Source organism: Pollachius pollachius (assembly GCF_949987615.1).
Source record: "Pollachius pollachius genome assembly, chromosome: 17".
Classification (NCBI taxonomy): domain Eukaryota; kingdom Metazoa; phylum Chordata; class Actinopteri; order Gadiformes; family Gadidae; genus Pollachius; species Pollachius pollachius.
Window position 1 is genome coordinate 21,990,025 of NC_136950.1, and position 20,652 is coordinate 22,010,676.

At 48.2% G+C, this 20,652-nt stretch overlaps 1 protein-coding gene across 1 annotated transcript in view; it reads right to left on the reverse strand.

Annotated features, from left to right (window-relative positions):
• ncoa2 (nuclear receptor coactivator 2) overlaps window positions 1-20,652 on the reverse strand; it is a gene marked incomplete at its 3' end in the record, with an annotated part of 85,973 nt that overhangs the window by 64,361 nt on the left and 960 nt on the right. The window contains exon 2 of the mRNA XM_079755052.1: window positions 5,031-5,113. The remainder of the gene's footprint in view (window positions 1-5,030; window positions 5,114-20,652) is intronic.

Sequence of the window (20,652 nt, forward strand, 5' to 3'; positions counted from 1 at the left end):
CTTCAAGTGTTCCCCACAGTGGTCTCCGGAAGCACTCTCCGAAAACTCCTCCCTGACCCCCTCCCTGGGACCTCCTCCCTGGGGGACCCCCTCCCTGGGACCCTCCCTGGGACCCCCTCCCTGACCCCCTCCCTGGGACCCCCTCCCTGGGACCCCCTCCCTGGGACCCCCTCCCTGGGGGACCCCCTCAGCATAGAGGACCAGGGAGGCTGTGGACACATCAGTGCTGGGGCGCAGCGCTGACGTGTTGTTAGCAGGCATTATAAAGCAGGCCAAACGGTCTGCAGAGAGGAGTGGTGATAAGTATATGTCACACGCAACAAACAAACGCTTTACGCTCCAGGCAGTAACACTTTGGACGAGAGGAAACAAACAAAAACGTAAAAAGGCCTGGGAAATATGTGTGTTGTATGGGTCTGATGGTCACATTTATCTATAAATAGGTCACAGTGCTTATGGAGAATACCTTTCAGAAACAGTCGCAGTGAGGATCATTGTGATGGTTATTTGAGACGGAGGTGAGCGACAGAATGCCTTTCTTTCCTTTGTCACCACTCCTGAGATATTGATCATTTTAAGGGCATATATTCTTCTTATAGTACTTAATGAAATGCGAGGACACTGGGGATTTGAATTCATGAATGCACACACACACACACACACACACACACACACACACACACACACACACACACACACACCAAAGTATTGCCCAAGAAGAAAGCCATAAATCGCCATGGCAACGAGGTGGAGGCTGTGAGATGAGGGGCGTCTCTTAGTAACTGGAGCAGCCTCTTGGATTTCATACAGTTGTTAAACTACTCCCCTTCCTCCCCCTCACCCCCAGTTATGAACTCAGGTGTCTGCTTTCATTAGGGCGGGTAACACCTCTATCCATTCTTTTTCCCCTCTATTACACCTTCCAACATACAAATAAACACATAATAAACACAGCCTGTGTGTGTGTGCGACAGAGACAGTTTACAGGCCCCTGCGTCAGAGGGCTGAATATGGGTCGCTGGCATTCCGCTGCCTGGGTGTCAACACAGTCTCGGCACAACGCTGCGGCTTTACGTTGGAGGTGGTAGTGTGTGTGTGTGTGTGTGTGTGTGTGTGTGTGTGTGTGTGTGTGTGTGTGTGTGTGTGTGTGTGTGTGTGTGTGTGTGTGGGGGGGGGTTATATGGGGTATCTTTTCTCCCCGGTGTCATTCCGCCAAATACAAGGCGATTGATTCCGAGTGAGCATAGCGCAGCCACACGCACGTGTCTTTGCGTGTGTCATGGCGGCCGTCTCCCTGGCATATTTGTGTAATTGTTTTGACTTTGTCAGTAACCGACGGCGACAGCGGCAGAACACAGATTAGTCCAACAGTTACAACATCTATCCCCCCTTCAAAAATCAGAGCCATAGCCACTCACCAGAACGACTTAAAGGGAGCGACAAGTTGACACAAAAATAAATCTATTGACTTTGAGAGTCCTTTTTCAGTAGCAGTTGAAGGGAGGTGAGGGTGTGTGTTTGTATGTGTGCGTGGCTGGCTGGCTGGCTGTGTGTGCGCTGGTATCTTAGGTGACAGAGGAGCAGGTTCTCCAGCAGAAGCTGGAGCCATACAGTCTGGCCGGGGGGGAATACAAAGACAACAAGTGCGCAGGCTTCACCTCGCTCTCTCTCAGTACTGGTACGTACGTCAGCCCGGTGTGACCTGTACGTCCACTGCATTAGGACACTGGTCCACGGAGAGACAACAGGGCTGGCTTGTTTTAAGTCCCTCTGGGCTGCTATCTGAGCTGGTTGTCATGCAAAGTTTAGAGCCTGCAAGGGATTTTTCTCATGATATTGGTATGCATCACTAATTGGACATGTCTGTGCATGTATGTATATATATATTTATATTTCTCAATACTAGGAATTTTGTATGCATGCATATTATGTGCATACTCATTAAAATATCTTGTTATTTTGAGCAGATCATCAGACCAGCACCAAGTATGATAATCACTTCTCCAAAGCCCTTTCTCTGTACAAAAAGCATTATATGATTCTCCAACAACAATACATTGGGATATACATGGTGATGTTCTTCAAATAATATTAATAATGAGCCTCATTAATTCTGCATAGCCTGCTGCGCAGCATGCCAGTACAGCAACACTGGCAGCTTATGTGATTATGTTCATGTTAAGTCTACGGTATTTATATATTCATGAATTTCATACTATAGCCTGGATCAAAGTCCACCAAATGCATCCTTAAAAAGCCTTGACAAATACCCTGCTTACTCTATTCATGCTTAAACGGCTCCATCCCACACAAAATAAATAAAGATTGGCAATGTTCTCTATGCCATAGGGGGCTTTTGAAGAGCAGCACTGGAACATGAATCACCCGTTCCACTCCTTCTCTATGAAACACCAGTCAACTAAATAACCAATCAACCTCTTAATCGCAGACCCGCCCCCTCTGCCTGTACGCCAGAGGGGTGATGGTGTGTGTGTGTGTGTGTGTGTTGGGGGGGACATACAACTGTGAGTTCCTGTAATCGTGTTTGTTTGAGGGGTTCCAGCCACGCGGACACACTCTGTACTGTAGGGACGCGTGCGGCCGCTCATGACGGTGCATTTAAAAGTCGCTTTTTGCAAAAAAAGGAATTTGGTTTTCTGCGGGAGACTACTGAATGTGTTTCTGCTACGATGAGGAGAACTGAGGCGCGGAGGAGGACTGAATACCCCCCACTGGCAGAACAGGAAACATGGTCTGTGCGACGGACTAGGAGGCTGGAAGCACAAGGAAACAAAACGATGGGGGAAAGGCGCACACACACACACACACACACACACACACACACACACACACACACACACACAGATTATAATATTGGTGATTGGGGGATTGCACAGAGGACTATAGATAGAAGCCAAACCTTGAGGTCTGGAGATGCACTTCTGTTTTCACAGCTTGTGTGGGTGAGAGATGTGCGCTGGGAGCAAAGAGACACGATACGCCTCACTGAGCAGAATGACAATTAGAAAAAATATTGTGATGTATAATTAACAGTAGGAGGAAGAAAATACATGACAACGTGGCAATTAGTTCCCATTTGTGTCAGGGTCCTGGTGGATAAAAGAGCTACTAGGCCCATATATTGTTGTCACGTCATCAGAAACCCCATTTCATAAATCTGTTAAAAGGTTCCCTAGTACAGAGCCTTTCGCAAAGCATGCATAAAACATGTGTGCAATTAAAACACATTCATTGTGTAAGAGGTTATTATAATTTATGCAGAAGGGGGGGGGGATGTATGGAATTGCTCCCTGGACACACTATAAACATGAATCCAGATGTTTCGATAGCGGGCTGGAGTGTCATGTCAGCTCGGATTAAGAGGAACGGAGAGGGAGGGGGAGAGAGAGGGCGGGCGAGAGACACCCAGTGGGCTGTGCATTAGACAGTAGCGTGAACAGAGCCAAAGCAGTTCAGGGGTGAGAGAGTGAGCAGGCCCAACGACCTGCTGGTGCTCATCTCCCCACCGCCCTCCTCACCTGTCCCACCACAACAAGGCAGGTGTACCCCTTCACACACTGCATCCGCCCGGTCCGTCCACAATCACTGCAACGTAATGGCTTTAAAGTGCCAGGCTGCAAACCGAGAGGACCCCCGCCTCCCCAGCGCTTTACAGAAAGCTGATCACGCTCATGAATCTTTAACACTGGCAGTGGGCTCAGGGTGCTGCAGGAAGCAGTGGAGGACATGTCTGCATGATGAACACATTAAGGGCAACGCAAGGCAATGTTGGCCGTTAGGGGAGGAGGTGCAGACAGCACCTCCTCCTCCCCTCAAAGGGAGACAGACACACATACAGCACCTCCTCCACCCCTCAAAGGGTGACAGACAGACACACAGACGAGGAGACACCGAGAGAGAGGGGCAGAGCCAGAGCCTGACACACACAGGGAGAGAACAAGGAGAGTCGAGGAGCAGGGATTTTATTAACTGGTAGAAATAAGCAGCTCTCCACATCAATCCAGCCAACCATTTGTCTTGCCAGACGTGGTGCCGCTGGGGAGAATCCGATGTCTACGTGGAGGATCGGGCCGTCCACACATTTAGATAAATACCTTCTGTCTGATTAAATATGTGTTCCATTGTGTTAATGTCAGGTACACTGGGAGAGCTCATCCACATCACAGACGGATGGGCTCCAGCCCAGTGGAGCGGCCCTGATTGCCTTCACATGTCCAACGGGAACTGTTGGAAGGGGTTCTCATTCGGACAAGCTACCATCAGCACAAATCAAACACTTGGGTCAAACGTCACAATCAAAGGGCCGACCCTTTAAGGCCGGGGCGATCGCAAAAAAGAAATCCCCTAAACATAAGAGTGGAAAAATTTCAACAATTTCAGATGAATAAAAAGAGAAGGGTGGAAATAAATCTCAAGTTTACAGTGAAAAGGGATGTAACGTACAAGTGTTGAGTTTGGACAGAGGTGGACAGGAGTCACTCCACAGAGAATGCACTTTAAACCTGCAGGGCCTGTTCAAACATTGAACCAGATTCAAACTAGAAGATAAAGGAAGCCGGGGGCTGATCAAGCACATTAAATGAGGAAAGGAATACGTGGATAAAATAACATTTAGTTATTTGCAATTGCCTCGTGGTGAACGTACATTATCTAATCCAACCGTTATTGTAAGGTTGTTCAGTTAAATTGTTGAGTTAACATTGCCTAATCCCACGAGGGAAACTGGGGCCACATTACAAGAATAATTAGCAGACCTCATCTAGGTCAATATAGAGAAAACCTTCCATTTGAGATTCTCAAACATCCAGCCGTTAGCCTGTGTCGGCTACCGTTTTCTGGAGCGCTGGGGAGGTGTGTGGAGTCTGTGAAGGAGTACGTCTCCCTGGCTTAGTGGGACCTGCCCCATGCTGGATGTTGTTGTTGGGGCATGGAGGAGGTTGTTGTGGTGGTGGTGGTGCAAGGGGGGGGGGGGGGGGGGGGGGAGTGCTGGCACTGCATGCAAGTCTCACCTTGGCTTCAGTCCATAAAGTCCCTCAGGGCATTGCTGCAGGACGGCAATGCTGGGAAATCTGTGTGCATCCTCCGCTGCTCCCTGCTTGACAACAATGGGGGAAAGAGAGAAGAAGACATGCCCCCAGCAGTTAGAGACCAGCTCACAGGTAGGAGAAACGGAGCAGAACCAAATGGAACAAAGGCAAATAAACAGCAGTGCCAGTGGGGTTCTTGAATCTAGTTTACAAGTGTATGCTGTCTAAACTGTCAGTTCGTCCCTTCTGGTTAGTTCCGTGTTCTGCGAGGCAGGGCATGTCTTGAATCATAATTCCAAACGTATGTTTTGTAAACTGAGGTACATCACTCTGCCGTTTAATAAAAAGTCACATGATATGGAATCATCGCTGTTCTATGACAGCTTGCCGAATATTAAGAAGCACATGTAATAAAGCGGTTTCTGTCCTAATCTGAAACGTAAAGTGTGTACATTCCCTTAACGTAACTGTCTAGGTATGGTTTGGTAAACACACACGAGAGAAAATATCAAGGTATATAAAGAATCGTTACACTGCAGCTACCCTTACGTAAGCAAAGTCCTAAACTACAGCTCAGTCAACAACAAGCACTGGGCCGAAGGAAGAGAAAATAGGTTCTCCGATCTAGTGCATAGGCCTGCGTCACCTTTCACCTAACTGAGCACGAGGCCCTACCCAAAGATATGGGGCCAACAGTTCACATGACGAAATCAGCATATGAACCAACCAAAGAAATTACGCCATAATCACAATGCAATGAAAACCTCATTTTTGGTTTGTGCCCGCAGGTCACGCTCAGAGACTATATGAGGGCCCAGTCTGGGGATGGCAGGGAGGAGGAGGATGGGAGGAGGAGGGGGGAGGCGGAGGCAGGTTGAGTCCGGACTCCTCGGGGGCCTCCCGCCCTGATTAAAGCGGGAGGGCCGCCACACCGCCGCTAATCATGACGAGCAATTAACGGCTCGGGGAAAAACAGGGATTTCAAATTAAAAATCATATTCTGGTTCAGATAATTAGACAACGCAGCTTGCAGCTAAGGTTTTTGCTTTATGCCTCCTTTTTTTTTTTTTCAGGTTGGAAAAAAAAGCAGCTGCGTGAAAGAGGAGCCGGCTGCTCAGGGAGAGAGACCCCCCCCAGACCAACGCCCTTCGGGGATTCCTCTCCAGGGGATGCGGGGCGCTGGAGGAATGTGCCACTGTGATGTCATGGGGGGGGGGGTGCTGCAGGGGCCACCGGAGAAAAGGTGAGAGCCACCCTCTCCTTCCACCCCGCTGAGTGGATCAAGACAACCGAGAGCACCAGGGGGGGCAGCGTGTAGCGCACACACATTGACCCACAACACAGACACAGGACAGCTGGCCCCGCGGGGGAGGCTAGCTGGAGGCTAGGCTAGGAGCTGGAGGCCAGGCTAGGAGCTGGAGGCTAGGCTAGGAGAGGGAGGCCAGGCTAGGAGCTGGAGGCTAGGCTAGGAGAGGGAGGCTAGGCTAGGAGCTGGGGGCTAGGCTAGGAGAGGGAGGCTAGGCTAGGAGAGGGAGGCTAGGCTAGGAGCTAGAGGCCAGGCTAGGAGCTGGAGGCTAGGCTAGGAGCTGGAGGCTAGGCTAGGAGAGGGAGGCTAGGCTAAAGGAGGCTAAGCGAGGAGCTGGAGGCTAGGCTAGGAGCTGGAGGCTAGGCTAGGAGCTGGAGGCTAGGCTAGGAGCTGGAGGCTAGGCTAGGAGAGTGGGGCTAGGCTAGGAGCTGGAGGCTAGGCTAGGAGCTGGAGGCTAGGCTAGGAGCTGGAAGCTAGGCTAGGAGCTGGAAGCTAGGCTAGGAGCTAGAGGCCAGGCTAGGAGCTGGAGGCTAGGCTAGGAGAGGGAGGCTAGGAGCTGGAGGCTAGGCTAGGAGCTAGAGGCCAGGCTAGGAGCTAGAGGCCAGGCTAGGAGAGGGAGGCTAGGCTAGGAGAGGGAGGCTAGGCGAGGAGAGGGAGGCTAGGCGAGGAGCTGGAGGCTAGGCTAGGAGCTAGAGGCCAGGCTAGGAGCTAGAGGCCAGGCTAGGAGAGGGAGGCTAGGCTAGGAGAGTGGGGCTAGGTTAGGAGCTGGAGGCTAGGCTAGGAGCTGGAGGCTAGGCTAGGACACGGAGGCTAGGCTAGGACACGGAGGCTAGGCTAGGACACGGAGGCTAGGCTAGGACACGGAGGCTAAAGCCAGGGTCTGCGTCCCCTGGAAAGTGCTTTTCAAAATGCCACTCAGCAGGAGCGTGAAATGTACCCGAGCCATTAAAGCTTGCTAGCTCAGCGGCTGCCATTTACAATAAAGTGCAATTTCATAATCTCTGCATTTCTCAGCTACACCTTCCTTCCCCAACTCCGCATACGCTTAACACTGTGCTGCCAGCCACCCCCCCGATCCCCACCTCTCCCCAGCCCCTCCCGGTTCTCATCCTCAGGAGGAATTTCCTCAGAGCATTAGTGCTCCGTCACGTGCTGGTCATGTCAGCCCTGGCCCCCGCCCTCCCTGATTGGCTGATCACTGGAGTGAGTGACAGGGGGCGGGCAGAGGGGCAACTAACCAGCGGATATACAATCATGCTTTTTCCACACGTTTTGGTTCATTTGAAAATCACACATGCGCGCGCGCACACACACACCCCCCCCAAAAAACAACAACAATGACAAAGCATTTGTTATTGAATATGCTGAATCACCGCCGTGTTGACCCAACCGCAACATTACATCAATGACAGCAACACGAAGAAGATGACTGTAGTACTATGGCCCATTGCTCATGGGCTCTCTGGATCCGGTAAATGGTGAGGCTGCGTGTGCGTTCCTCCCCCTCTCAGTGTTTGTTTTGCACCAGCCGCATGTGGGGCCGGCCTGCAGCGCCTACCCTCAGCCCGCCTCCGTGACGCCGCACCGGGCTTCCTCTCAGCGGAGGCCGGGCCTCGTCAGAAGCCTTCCTGACCTTAACGGATCGGGGGCAAAAAACAAGGCGCTAGACGAGCGTTGGGGTGTTGCGTTACTCTACAATTGTGCGTTTGTGTGCGACCGTGCACACCCACACGGGTCCGTGTGCAGAAGCCACAGGCTGGAGGGCTGTTGTTGCAGCAGCAGCAGCAGGCTCTGCAGGAAGGGGGCGGGGCCTCCACTTCCCTTTAAAAGCTCCCTGGCCTTTAAGGGCTATTCTAATTGGCTCAGGCACAAGAGTGTTAAGTAACACATTGGTGTAGTTCAAACAGACCTACACAGGCAGCACACAGAGCCCAGCCAGGCTGCTGCCGTGCGCTCCAATCGAGCTCAGCCTTCAAATGGCTGAGCTAATAACGCTAATAACGCGTTCACGTGGACTACATTGAAACATGTACAGTGAGCAACCGAAACCTCAGATATTAAGTTAAGAAAAATATGCAGAGTCAAACATCTCTCCCCTCCATGAGAACACAAATACTACCGACACATGACGGCCACTACTGTATGCATAACTTCACGGCCGCAAAGTATAGGATCTCAGGTAGCCTACAGCTCATCACCTGCTGCACTGACAATCCCCTCCATCTGTTGGTGTTAAGGGGGAGGTCAGCGTCTGGCAGGGCGGGAGTCGCTCACTCACTAAACCCATTGGATGCAGTTTAACTGTTGCCGTGGATAAACCCAGATCGTTGGTTTCATTCTGGCTCCAGAAGGAGCAACGGGAGACTGAAAAGCAGGAGATGAACCCAGGTGGCCGGGCGAGAGCCTGTGCTGGGGGCTCACCGTACACAGCCCCCCCCTACATCAGACAGCTGATGGTGAACCCAGGAAGCTCTGGGGCGGCGCTTTGTGAGACCCGTTGTGTGATCTCCTGTCCGTGTGTGGTCATTCTCCTTTTGGGAGGGTTTCTTTCAGGAGCTTCTGGCTCCAGACAACTGGCGTGTCTCCGGTCAGCAGTGTTCAGCGAGGACGTGCCCGGGGTCCCTGAGCAGAGGGGGGTGTGGGGGGGGTTTCTGAGGGCCGGGGACCGGGGGGTCTGCCGTAATCCCAGACTTTCTCCTGGAGCTTGTGATGGACCCCTCAGCGAAGAGCTTTTGTCACTCGAGCTCGGCTAACGATGCTAACGAGCCGTGCGGCTAATGGGCCAGAGAGAAGGAAGAGGAGAGGGAAGGAAAGGGGAAAAGGACCATGGTGGATGTTTCATGTGGTAGAAATTGACTATAATGGCAAGGTCACAGGAGGGGTAACCACCAATGGATGCCTTGTCGACTGCCTTCTGAATGGCCCACTATAATGACCCTCTGAATTCAATAAGTAACAAGGCTGAGGTCAAACCTCATGACAACACACAGGCTGTGTTTCTGCTCCGAGCCGGGGTCACGCCAACACTCGGCTGCCAGCTTGCTTTTAACCAATAAAAATCGATAGGCTTTGTTCCATCTTGGGAGCCCTGAAACCATTACACATGTGAGGTGTCCAGTGTCACAGTAACCTGCCTGCTATCGCCCTCGGAAAGTCCTTACTTCAGATGACAGATGGCCAACTTCTTGTCAAATGCTCTGTAACCACCAGAACAATTTACAGAAAATCTGTGAGAGGAAATGAAAAAGCCACTCTCAGGTTAACCTTAGTTAACAAGTAAAACCCCAAAGTTATAATCACCGTACACATTCACTTTAATGCAATTTAGAAATATACGACTACCATTCATTCATGTTCTATCCAGGGACAAAATGCTTACTCACGATTGTTCTTATCAATTCATTGCGGTATTATGAATTAATTCAACGTGCACTACAGCTGCTCATCAAATAGCCATTGCCCGTTACTATAACAGGGAAAATACACAAGATGCTGATAAAATGTGCTGTATATGGCGACGTCATGGACAAAACAACACAACACAACGCACGCAGACATGCACCAACAACCAAGGTTTAGGTATGTGATGAATGGTTGTGACAGCAGGGCCATAGAGCACTTTAACGTTGTGATTCTGGCCTGCATTCAGTGAGCCGGTGTTCAGGCTCCACGGTGACAGTCCGAGGCGCTAGTCAACCCCTGCATTACCTGATTAGGAGCTCTGGCTGCACCACCGACGCTGGAACACATAATTGGAGTAGACAGAGCAAAGAGCAAAGCAATGCAGACCTCCCCCCTCACCGGGCCAGGACAGCAAGCCAGGCTCAGGTAAAAACCTTCATGTACGAGTCAGAAGAAACACTTATTATTTATTCCTCGTAGTTACTCGTATTTCCATGCCTTACGGCGCCGGTACCCAAGCTCAAATGAAGGACGTTTGGAGAATTTATCAAGAATAACGTCTGCACGTCAGTCCTGAACATCGATTTATGGCAATAACCCAAGGATGTCAAGCATCAGGACACCCTCAGTATATGCAACCCAACAGTTGGATTTCTCTGCCCAGGGAAGTGACAGAAAGCTTTGGCTGGGCTGCTGGGCTCAACGTAACACTGCTTCAATGTTTGACAGGTTTGGAATACTCTCCCATCTCAGGCCCTGTTCAGACCAGTCATTTAGATCCTACTCAAGGGATCCAATCACAACAAGACAGCTAGCAGGACACAGGTATCCAACCTACTCAATTGAAAATTGGATAACCAACCAACAGGGTATTGGGAGGCATATGAACACATCGATAACGTCAGTCCTGGTTCGATCACTGCCAATGTGTCACTGGTCACATTACAGAATGCATTTGTTGGTAGCCTGCCTGTGTCTTCTGGGAAACTGATTGAATTTTCTATATGATTTAATAGATACCTGTGACCATTCATTTACCTAGCTTCCAATGTATCAACTGACCACAGTGGAAACTGTAGAGAGATTCTCCCAGCTGATGGCTCCATGTGGAGCCTCGATTTATGAAACTTGCAATAGGGCTAGGACAGCAGGATGCATCATGGGAGTTTTTGCTGGTAATACTACATTTTGAGATGGGTCTAGAATTAAAGTAAATACACCGTAACGTAGGCTTATAAAAACTTTGTTCGCTACGTTTCGTTTGAGAAATGCTGTGGAACTTAACGCAACAATGTCTTGACATGCCAGATGATGTCTCAATGAATTACTAAAAAATGACCACAATGACTATCTTCCACTTCCGTAATGGAGGTCATTGCGATGTGAGGTCACCAGGTACAAGTCCCATCTCATTTAAATCCTTTACCAATCCTGCGGTTACCAAATAAGGAACACAGTTCGGACTATACATTTTCACTTGTACTTTTACCAAACACCAACCAAGCTCACCACCCAGTGAGACACACTGTTCGGTCCGAGTGCCAACACAAAGGGATCAGTGCATTGTGCTGAAGTGTCCCCCTGACACCGTTCAGCCAATCTGAATTGATTCAATGGCCAGTGTTTGACAAGAGAAAAATGGAAATTCTATCAATATCCAGCGTTCCAGTGGAGATAAATGTTAGGGTTTGGTAGGGCCGAGCCTGACCCTATTCTCCCCAGCTGGGGTTACCCTCCCCCAGTAAACCATATGTAGCAGGCAGGGACTGGGACACGCTGCCCTATATCTGATGCACTGACCTTAAATGGCAGAACATTCCTCAAAACATGCCCACTAAGCAGATCAGCTCTTCAGTTCCCCAAAAACCTGCTCGGAATCACGGCCGTGCACTACGGACCTCCAACCGGTGCTGGTGTCAACTATCAGCATCAACCATCAACTGAGCAGTTCAGCCGAGGAGGAGGGCTCCTGGGCGTGGCCATACGATTCATAGACGATTTGTTTTGACGCCCCGTATCTTCAGGTGCCAAACTGCATGTCTTCGGTGCAGAGGGATCAATGGAGATGCTTTGCCACACACACACACACACACACACACACACACACACACACCAAATCAAATAAACATCCAAATAGTGAAAGATCTAGATGAGTTTAGGGGTGAAACTGTTTTGCATCCCAGTAGGGCTGGGCAATATACCGGTAGTAAAATTTATGCCGGTATATTTTTGAAAGAGATATATATTTTTGATGTTGCCTTGTTGACGGAGGGACATGTCCTGAACAACTTTGGGAAAGAAAGGATTGTCCCTACCAATATTTTGATTTATTATTTAATATAACGGGAATTTATATTTTTTTTGCAATCTCTTGCCGAACTCGGTGGCCACCGCGTGAAGACACGCTGATTTTGGGGGGGGGGGGGGGGAGCGCGCGGCGAGAAGCCCCTCGGTTCATATACCTCGCACGATGGGCACGAGGACCGATTAAAGTGACGTGAACCTCTGGAGCACACGCGCACTTCTGACCTGCCTCCACGTTATTCACTTCAGAAGTTCCTAACTTCTACTCACCTGACCTTTTTTGCAGTAGGCTACTTTAAAAGGTGAATAAGTGCACATGTAAATCTAGATTTTATTTTAATAAAATATTTATTGTTCAGCATGATGCCGTCTGCGTAGTGATTTTCGGTTACGTCAAGTTACTGTCAAGTGTCCCTACCAAAGCTGAGACCAAACTTACTTCCTTGGAATAAAATACCCAGCCTGTCAAGAATCGGTGGCCGCTTCATTCCGACCATATTCCGACCTATAAGCAGAGCCACTGCCGGTCAAAGTGAAGGGTGTTGCCCCCGAGAGAACATCGGCCCTGGAGGGAACGTCTCCCCTGTGCTGCTCGGTCTGAGAGCCGACAGCACGAAAGGTGTAACACCTTTTGAAAGGTGCGCTTTATAAAAAATAAAGCACATTAATTTGAATGATTTTAGCATGTGTGTGATTTATCGTTGGCACGGGCACACACAAGCTAAAATCAGTCAAATCAAAGAAGAGGCTGTCATGGAAAACAAAGGATTTTTTTGCCTAATGACGTCTTTGGTATCACTCCGCAAGTAGTCCGGTAACTTGTCAACCCCAGCGTCTTCGGTTGCGACGTCAGCGGCGGACTATTTCTCTGCTGATCAACACTACGAATGCTGGTTACAAATAAATTGTAAAAAGACACACCATGAAGTTATTTTTCCGTTGAGGCAAGTAGCCGTGTAATAAGCGGGATAATGTATAGAGCGTCGCCCTTCAGGGCAAACCGAGACACCTCCGCTGCACGTCGGTGTCCTGTTCCGGGTTAAAACTACACACTTTACCCGTTTTGTTCAAAGTATCGTTATAATATCGCATATTGCCATTCGAACAAAAAATAGAGATATGAGTTTTGGTCCATATCGCCCAGCCCTACATCCGAGTCGTAAATCTAGACATTTCGCAATTATAAATACCTCAATTCATTCATATTTTTAGTACTCCCCTAAAACGATCCCTGAAGACAAAGAAGAAATTGTCGGAATGAGTTGCCCTTCCATCTCCCAAAGAAAAAAAACAATCCGTGGCTACATATCATTCCTAGAAAACAACATTAAGTGAGCCTCATGAGTGTGACTGTATGTCGGGGGGGGGGGGTGTGCCCAGACCATCAGCCAGTGTTGATTAAATCTCCAGTATCGCAGCACAATGTTATTTTTATAGTAAATAATACTAAGTCCTTAACAGGTCTTTCCTTTTAACCAGGATTGGGGTGGAGCGGCACGACAGACTGCAGGACAGGAGGAAGTGGCGCTTCGTCGCCGGGCCGCCTGCAAGGGGCCCAACCCCCGGCTGTAACAGGGGTCCAAGCCCCGGCTGTTACAGGGGCCCAAGCCCCGGCTGTTACAGGGGCCCAACCATCAGCGGCTTAGAGAGGACTGGGGGGTCCACCGGGGAGAGGGCGTACCATTAAGGCCCGATCCTGGGGGGGGTTCCACCGGGGAGAGGGCGTATCATTAAGGCCCGGTCCTGGGGGGGTCCACCGGGTGAAGATATTTCATGTTTACCTCTTCACACCGGGTCACTGTATGTAGATGCAATTAGGGCCGTGAGAATAGCTGAAACACAGCCAGGTAGCGCTTCTGGTTTCCTGGGTCGTAAAAATGCAACGACAAACATCCATGGTACAAAAGACTAGACTACGAAGGAAGAGGGCTGGACCGGGGACAACTAACGCCTGCTTTAGGGGGGGCCATTCCACAAGGGTACATCCTGATTTAATTCAGGCAGGATCACGATCCAATCATGTTACTTTACAGTACAACCAAACTAATTTCCTTATTAAAAAGATGATGGCCATAGACATATGTTATTGACAGGCTAGATGGGATCCCAGAAAAAATCTGAAGAGATTCCCTGATTGGTCAGAAATTAGACAGAGTGGTCTAAAGCCAAATGGTCTCAGCACAGGTTTGAGAGAAGTCAACAAGAAATATGTTCTTTACATTTCACCCACTAATACCTGATGGATGACAACTCCATTCAAGCAAATAACATAAATGATCATGCTATAGGTCTTGCCTACAGCATATTCTAATAGGCCTGCATCCATTGCATTAGGCTTCCATAGACCATTCTCCATGGATTAAAAATAAATGATTGTTATATATATATATATACATACATACATACATACATACATACATACATACACATATTATATACATATTATATGTTGGATCCAATGAAAAACAAGATTTTGATGGTGAAAAAATTGAAAGTCAAACCCAGGCTGTGCATGTTAACTCCAAATTCAAACTCAGTAATAAGGCGATCTTTGTTTGCTTTAAGGAAATGACAGGTACACAAAAACGCACAAATCGCCACAGGCAGGGATAAACCCAAAACCCACTGGTGAACATTATTCTCCCCGACGGTAATCAAGTGAATTTTTACAGTTTTTTTTAACAATGGATGTAATGCTAACCCTCATTCACGTATTTCAAATTAATGAAAATTATTCATATTAAATTATACTTTAAGTGTACAAGAAGCTTAACCCTCACTCTGATGGGTTAGGGTTAGCTCTGCTCAGAGCTTCACCTGCCTCACACAGCATTGCGTTATACTACAGGTGTCCGGGAAGCCTAACCCCTATTGAAGAAAGTGTGACTTAGGACTTGGCTGAGAAAACATTGCCATAACATATAACATATAAGCCATGGTAACTTATAGAATACACACTGTAGCAATATACTAGATGATCAATAATATTGAGTTTTTTGACCTAGCGTCAGGGGGAAAAAGAGGAAGTTTGTCGACATATAAATATCTAATCAGAGACTAATCAAACACTTGAATTATCAATACACACCTTGTTCATATGCGCTGGGTCTCTACTGAATAAAGACTACTTGCAAACAGTTGAATAAAAATAAACTGATTATGCAACGTCATGGTTCAAGAAATGACAACCGAAACTAAATGGAGACATCAGAAATGTTAATGACTTGAGGGTTAATTACTTGGGTCATCATGTTTCGTGCATATTAGTAAATACCACACACACGGTTCAACCCTGTAGCGATTAACCATCTCAGGTTGGCAGAGCCAAGCAGGGAGAGGCTGACACAAACACCCCAAGACAAGTTCTCCACTCCGCCTTCTAGTTTGTTGTTGTGCAGCTAATGGGTGGGCTTTGTTGTTTGACTTGGGCCCAGCTCCTCTAAACCGTGTCACTCCGACGCCTTGGTTTCCCTTGGATTATGTTACAAAACGCACACTGGAAACACATGGGAAGAGCTCAGCCGACCGCCTGCCCCAAGCACCGCCGTGCAACCTTCCAGGAACTCCACAACTTAAGCGGAATACCTGTTAGGCATGGGCAGCTTCAAAAGAAATCTAAGTAAACAATGAAACTGATATTTCCTGTATTCACCCCTTCCCTCCCTTGGCATCACAATGACCCCTACACCAAAGTACAGGATTCAGAGCTTAAAATAGCTGCTTCTGCACGTTTCCTTGGCACCACTACAAGACAATTAGAGCTGCTGGCCGCACCCACGGCACACGCGTTGCCCAGCGGCCTCACCCGGGCCGGCACCCTGAGAGCTCCGCCGGGCCAGGGCGAACACAGCGCTCGTTCACTTCATGTACCTCTGTTTGTGGAGTTCCTTCAGGAGCCGTAGTGCACGGCGTGTTTTCTAGGACGCCCACCCACCCACTCTGGCAGACACACTCTCAATCCCTCGAGCTTGCTCTCCCCATCAGTGCCAAGGATTCAACCCAGCGGGCTAGAGGCCAACCACATGCTAGCACTCTTGCTAGTATCAGAGCCAAGAGCGCACACAGCAGAAGCAGCAGCAGCATTAGCAGCAGCATTAGCAGCAGCAGCAGCATTAGCAGCAGCATTGGCAGCAGCAGCATTAGCAGCAGCAGCATTAGCAGCAGCATTAGCAGCAGCAGCAGCATTAGCAGCAGCAGCAGCAGCAGCATTAGCAGCAGCAGTAGCAGCAGCCTAAGACCTGATCCCTGCTCCATTCAGGAGTGAATCCAGAGCTGTTTGGAAGACACTCTCTGCTCTTTCACCATGTTCACACTACTGACAAAGCTCGGGATTGTTTTTGGACGGTGTGAACTGCCAAATGAAAGTGAAACAAAACTTTTTTTCCCTCCAAATCAAAACAGGCCACTTCCATACATAGAATAATCCAGATCCATATCCGATGCTCAGTAATTTTTCTGAGAATCAGAAATAGTTTAACGAAATTTTACACCATTGCACATAGGAAGACGTTTGAATTGATAAGGCATTTTTAAAAACGTCAAAGACTTCAAGGATAGCTACTGAACCATTATTTGTATTGTTAGTTTGAGGCAGAGGTTTACAATAGCTAAATATAAATAAACAACTTCTTATTGGACGACCCAAGGAAACTGTCTGGCTGATGGTAAGATACCCCACCACCAATATGAAATTATACCCTTCACAAAAGCAAAACACATGTTTTATTGTGTTTCTTCACCGTGCACATTAAATGTCATCACCAGAAACACATGACATTAAATGCATTTTAAATGACTTTACGTCTGCACATCAGGCATATCTTTCAGAGTTTTTACAAAGCCAGAAAACGGGAAATAGGAAAAGGGATTTTAAAATGTTCGAAAAAAATAAGCCAGCAGATAATGCAGGCCTAACACAGCTGTGAAAGCAGCGTCAGAGCCCTGCAGCCTTCACACTACAAGTTGACCGCCTCCAGGCCACCTTTTAGCGACCGAACGCAGGACGCCACGATATCTCCTGGCCTCTGCAAATCAATAAAAGCACTTTACTGCGGCCGCCCTGTGTCGACGGAGGAGCCCAGCTTATCCTGCTCATTGGATTGAGGCCACCACAGCACCACCGCTGAAGCCCTCGTCCATTTAGGGCACAAGTTACCCATTGAGGATCCAACTAACGGTGTTAGCAGCAGGAAGGCTCAGAGACCACAACATCCTCCAAACAAAAAAAATCACGGCTGTGCAGTACAACCATTAAAAAAACTAAACCAACGCTTAAACACAAGGTGTCAAGGAGTGGTCTTATCCAAGTAGGGGTATTGGCATCCTTTTTTGTTATTTTATTGTTTGCGATCTCATCCATTCACGGGCGCTCTAATCAAGCAAATAATATATCCTGTTTCGAAAATTGATAACTCACAGAGCAGCCTTCCTGATCTCAAAACTGCGACCCCAAGTCAACCCTGCAGACAGCAACCCACTGAATTGGTGGAGGCACGGGCTGCAACGAATACCCGCCTCTCTCAACATTGACATGCAAATCTGTGTGTGCCAGGCACGTCTGTGCGCTTCGAACGCGTGTTCACCACCGCAGAAAACACCGTGAATAAAAAGAGAGCCCCACTTCAGATCAAGTTGATAGACAAACGGTGTTTCTAGCAAACAACATAAAGAAATAAATTTCTTGCAGATAGGCTATATATATACACCTTACTCCTGCTGCTGTCTCCTGTTTAAGTTGTCACGTCATTGTTTGCGCTGTGCCGTTCCGATTCCGTCTAATTTTGTGATATGCATAGTGGCGCTTGATTAAGTTGATAACCTGTTTCAAACAAAGATTTATTTTTTGACAGGATATGGCCTAAGTCCAGTTTCTGTCTCCTCTTTTTACGTAATCAATAAGCGATTGAACCTCCGTTACAGTGTTTGTTAGTTTTGGGGGGGGGTTCCCCCTTCCCCCACACCACCTCTGCTTTCCGACGTCTCTCTCCCTGTCTGCCCCTCTCTCTCCTTAGTCGTGAAAAACCCAACCATTACCCCACAGATCATCCTCCGCCCACCCAGGACCTGTCGCCGCTGTTTCCATGGCGACACCAACGCAGGAGGCAGCCGGGTGAGATGCCCAGTGAAACAAGGCTAACACACATACAGACATGTACAAACACGCGAGGTGGGGGGGGGGGGCGGGGTAAGCACATCCGTGCGTCATGTCAGGGCTCCGCAGCGGGCTACGAAGGAGAGTGCGGCGGACAGATGGCCCAATGTGCCGTCTGCCGCGCGTCTCGGAGGGGGGCGTCACCCTCACCCAGGTCCGGCCGTCTCCACTGTAAAATCATAGAAAGTCAGAGAAAGATACAAACAAATAAATGAAAAAGAACAGTTGGTGGGAGGTTGTTTAGTCAGCTGCGTGGACCGCCTTCCACCTCTCTGTTCAAAGTACAGCGTTTCTCTAGCGACCAAGACTGTCAGCCATGCAGATTCCCCCAGCGTGTTGGTGCCTGGGGGGGCAGACTCTGTTGCTGGTTGTCCAGAGTCTTCTCTAACCTATATGTACTGACAATAGGGTGCTGCTAGGGGGACCCACTATCGGTGCATTGACAGCTCCCTGTGAGACCCTGGTTATGGGGAGGGTGGGGGGTGCTCAGGGGATATGCGAGTAGTCTGGAAGGGACACGGACGCTGTGAACCATCATAGCTCCAAATGTTGAACTGGAGGAGAAACCAGAGGCTAGTTCTACAGGACATTCAAATAGTCAAAGAATACTGTACCTAGCCCAACCGTAAGAAGGACAACTGGACACACAACCAAGAGAGCCAAGGGTTCAAAGGTTAAATGATTACAGTATCACTTAAAGTGATGCAACACACGGAGGCTATCACAGGGCAAAGACCAGTTCAATGTGAGTCAAAGTTTTTTCCCAACTCGCAGGGCAAGGATTTTCTCATTCCTTTTCGTCTTTTTAGAAAAGCAGGGCAAGTAAAAATTGGATGATTTGGTTGGTTGCATGAGGAGCCGGGGGGGGAGAAGTGTTGAAAGAACAATAAAGTTGGGACACAGCAAAAAGTAGTAAGTGACAAAACAAGCGAAACAAAGTGGGGTAGGAGTGTGTAAGGCAGAAAAAATATTTTGCCATGATGTGATGAGCAGGACTTCACATTGTCACACTGGCCGTGTTGCTATAGCATGCACGCAGGAACGCACGCATTACGCCAAGTTTGTGTGAGAAAAAAAGCCCAGCCTGTTACCTTAATATAAACATCACATACTTACATATATGCTCACATAAATTCAAAAGCTGTCATCATTCCACCACTCACTCTGGCTTTCCCAGTTCAACAGCCAATGATGATGAATAATAAAATTCACACTTCATTACGATGCAACAGCTGCTTCTCCCAATCCATGGTTTCGGCCAGTAACAACATTGATCACATGCAGAGAACGATGAAAACCTTTATCTGTTTATGCATCATAAAAAAAATGCTAAACAAATAACAGATCAGCATATTAAAAAAGTGATTGGCGTGCAAATACACAGGGTTCTATAAACTCGCCCTATTTACTATGGCACTTGCCTAAGATGACTGGTGTTACTTAAAACGTCTTCTCCTTCAGGGCTTAAACATCAAGCAATAAAATAATAGTTCAATTAGTATAGAGCAAATAGAGATTAACCATCAAGTCTTCTTTTAAAAGGCTTTCTTATTAACTTGGCTGGAAATCTACTAAACAAGGAAATGCAAGTGTGCTGGGCTCAAATAAATAGTTTTGCAATTTCGACATCTGACAGCTTTCTGCTTAATGAAATAAGACAAGCCACACTCCAGCACCGTTTCCATTAATCCAAGGCATTACCCCTATTCTGCCATTGGGATTTTAGCGTCTTGTGATTAACAGGGAACTAAATCTTAGGAATGTATTGATGGAAGGGGAGGAGAGAGAGGAGAAGAAAGAAAACAACAGTTGCGGCTAGAACGGTAGCCACTAGCCGACCAACATTTCATATTGGGACCGGTAACTGGGATGTGACAAGAGCACCAGCACCGCGTCAGGTGGGCAGAGTGATGTAACAGAGACTGCTCCACTGGTTCCACAGGCTGCATTCCTCCAGCATTACACGCGGAAGCGTTGACAATCATTGCAATGGCCCAAGCTGTCTGCAGCCTGTATAGTCCTGGAGCAGCGGAGCAGGATAGCCTTTAGAGGCAGTGAAATGCACTCAGGACGTGTACTACAATGAGACGCAGTAGTTTAACTCTGCAGCTCCATTTCCCGATTACTCAAGATGCCATTAGCGACTTTCTTGGGGAGAACGACGAATCGATACAACCTCCACCAACCCCTCCCCCCCCCCATCCCTCACACACACACACACACACACACGTTTATTTACTGCTTAATATATGCAAATCTAGATTGACTTTATCTGATCACGTTTGCCTCGATTTGCATAGGATTTAAACGACCTATGAGCAACGTTTATTAAGATGATTTGTTCCCGATAGATAAAAGTATAAGCACACCATAAAACCAGTAAAACTCATGAACCGTTCGTAAAAACAATTCCGCTTATCGTGCATAATGAATCATTTACT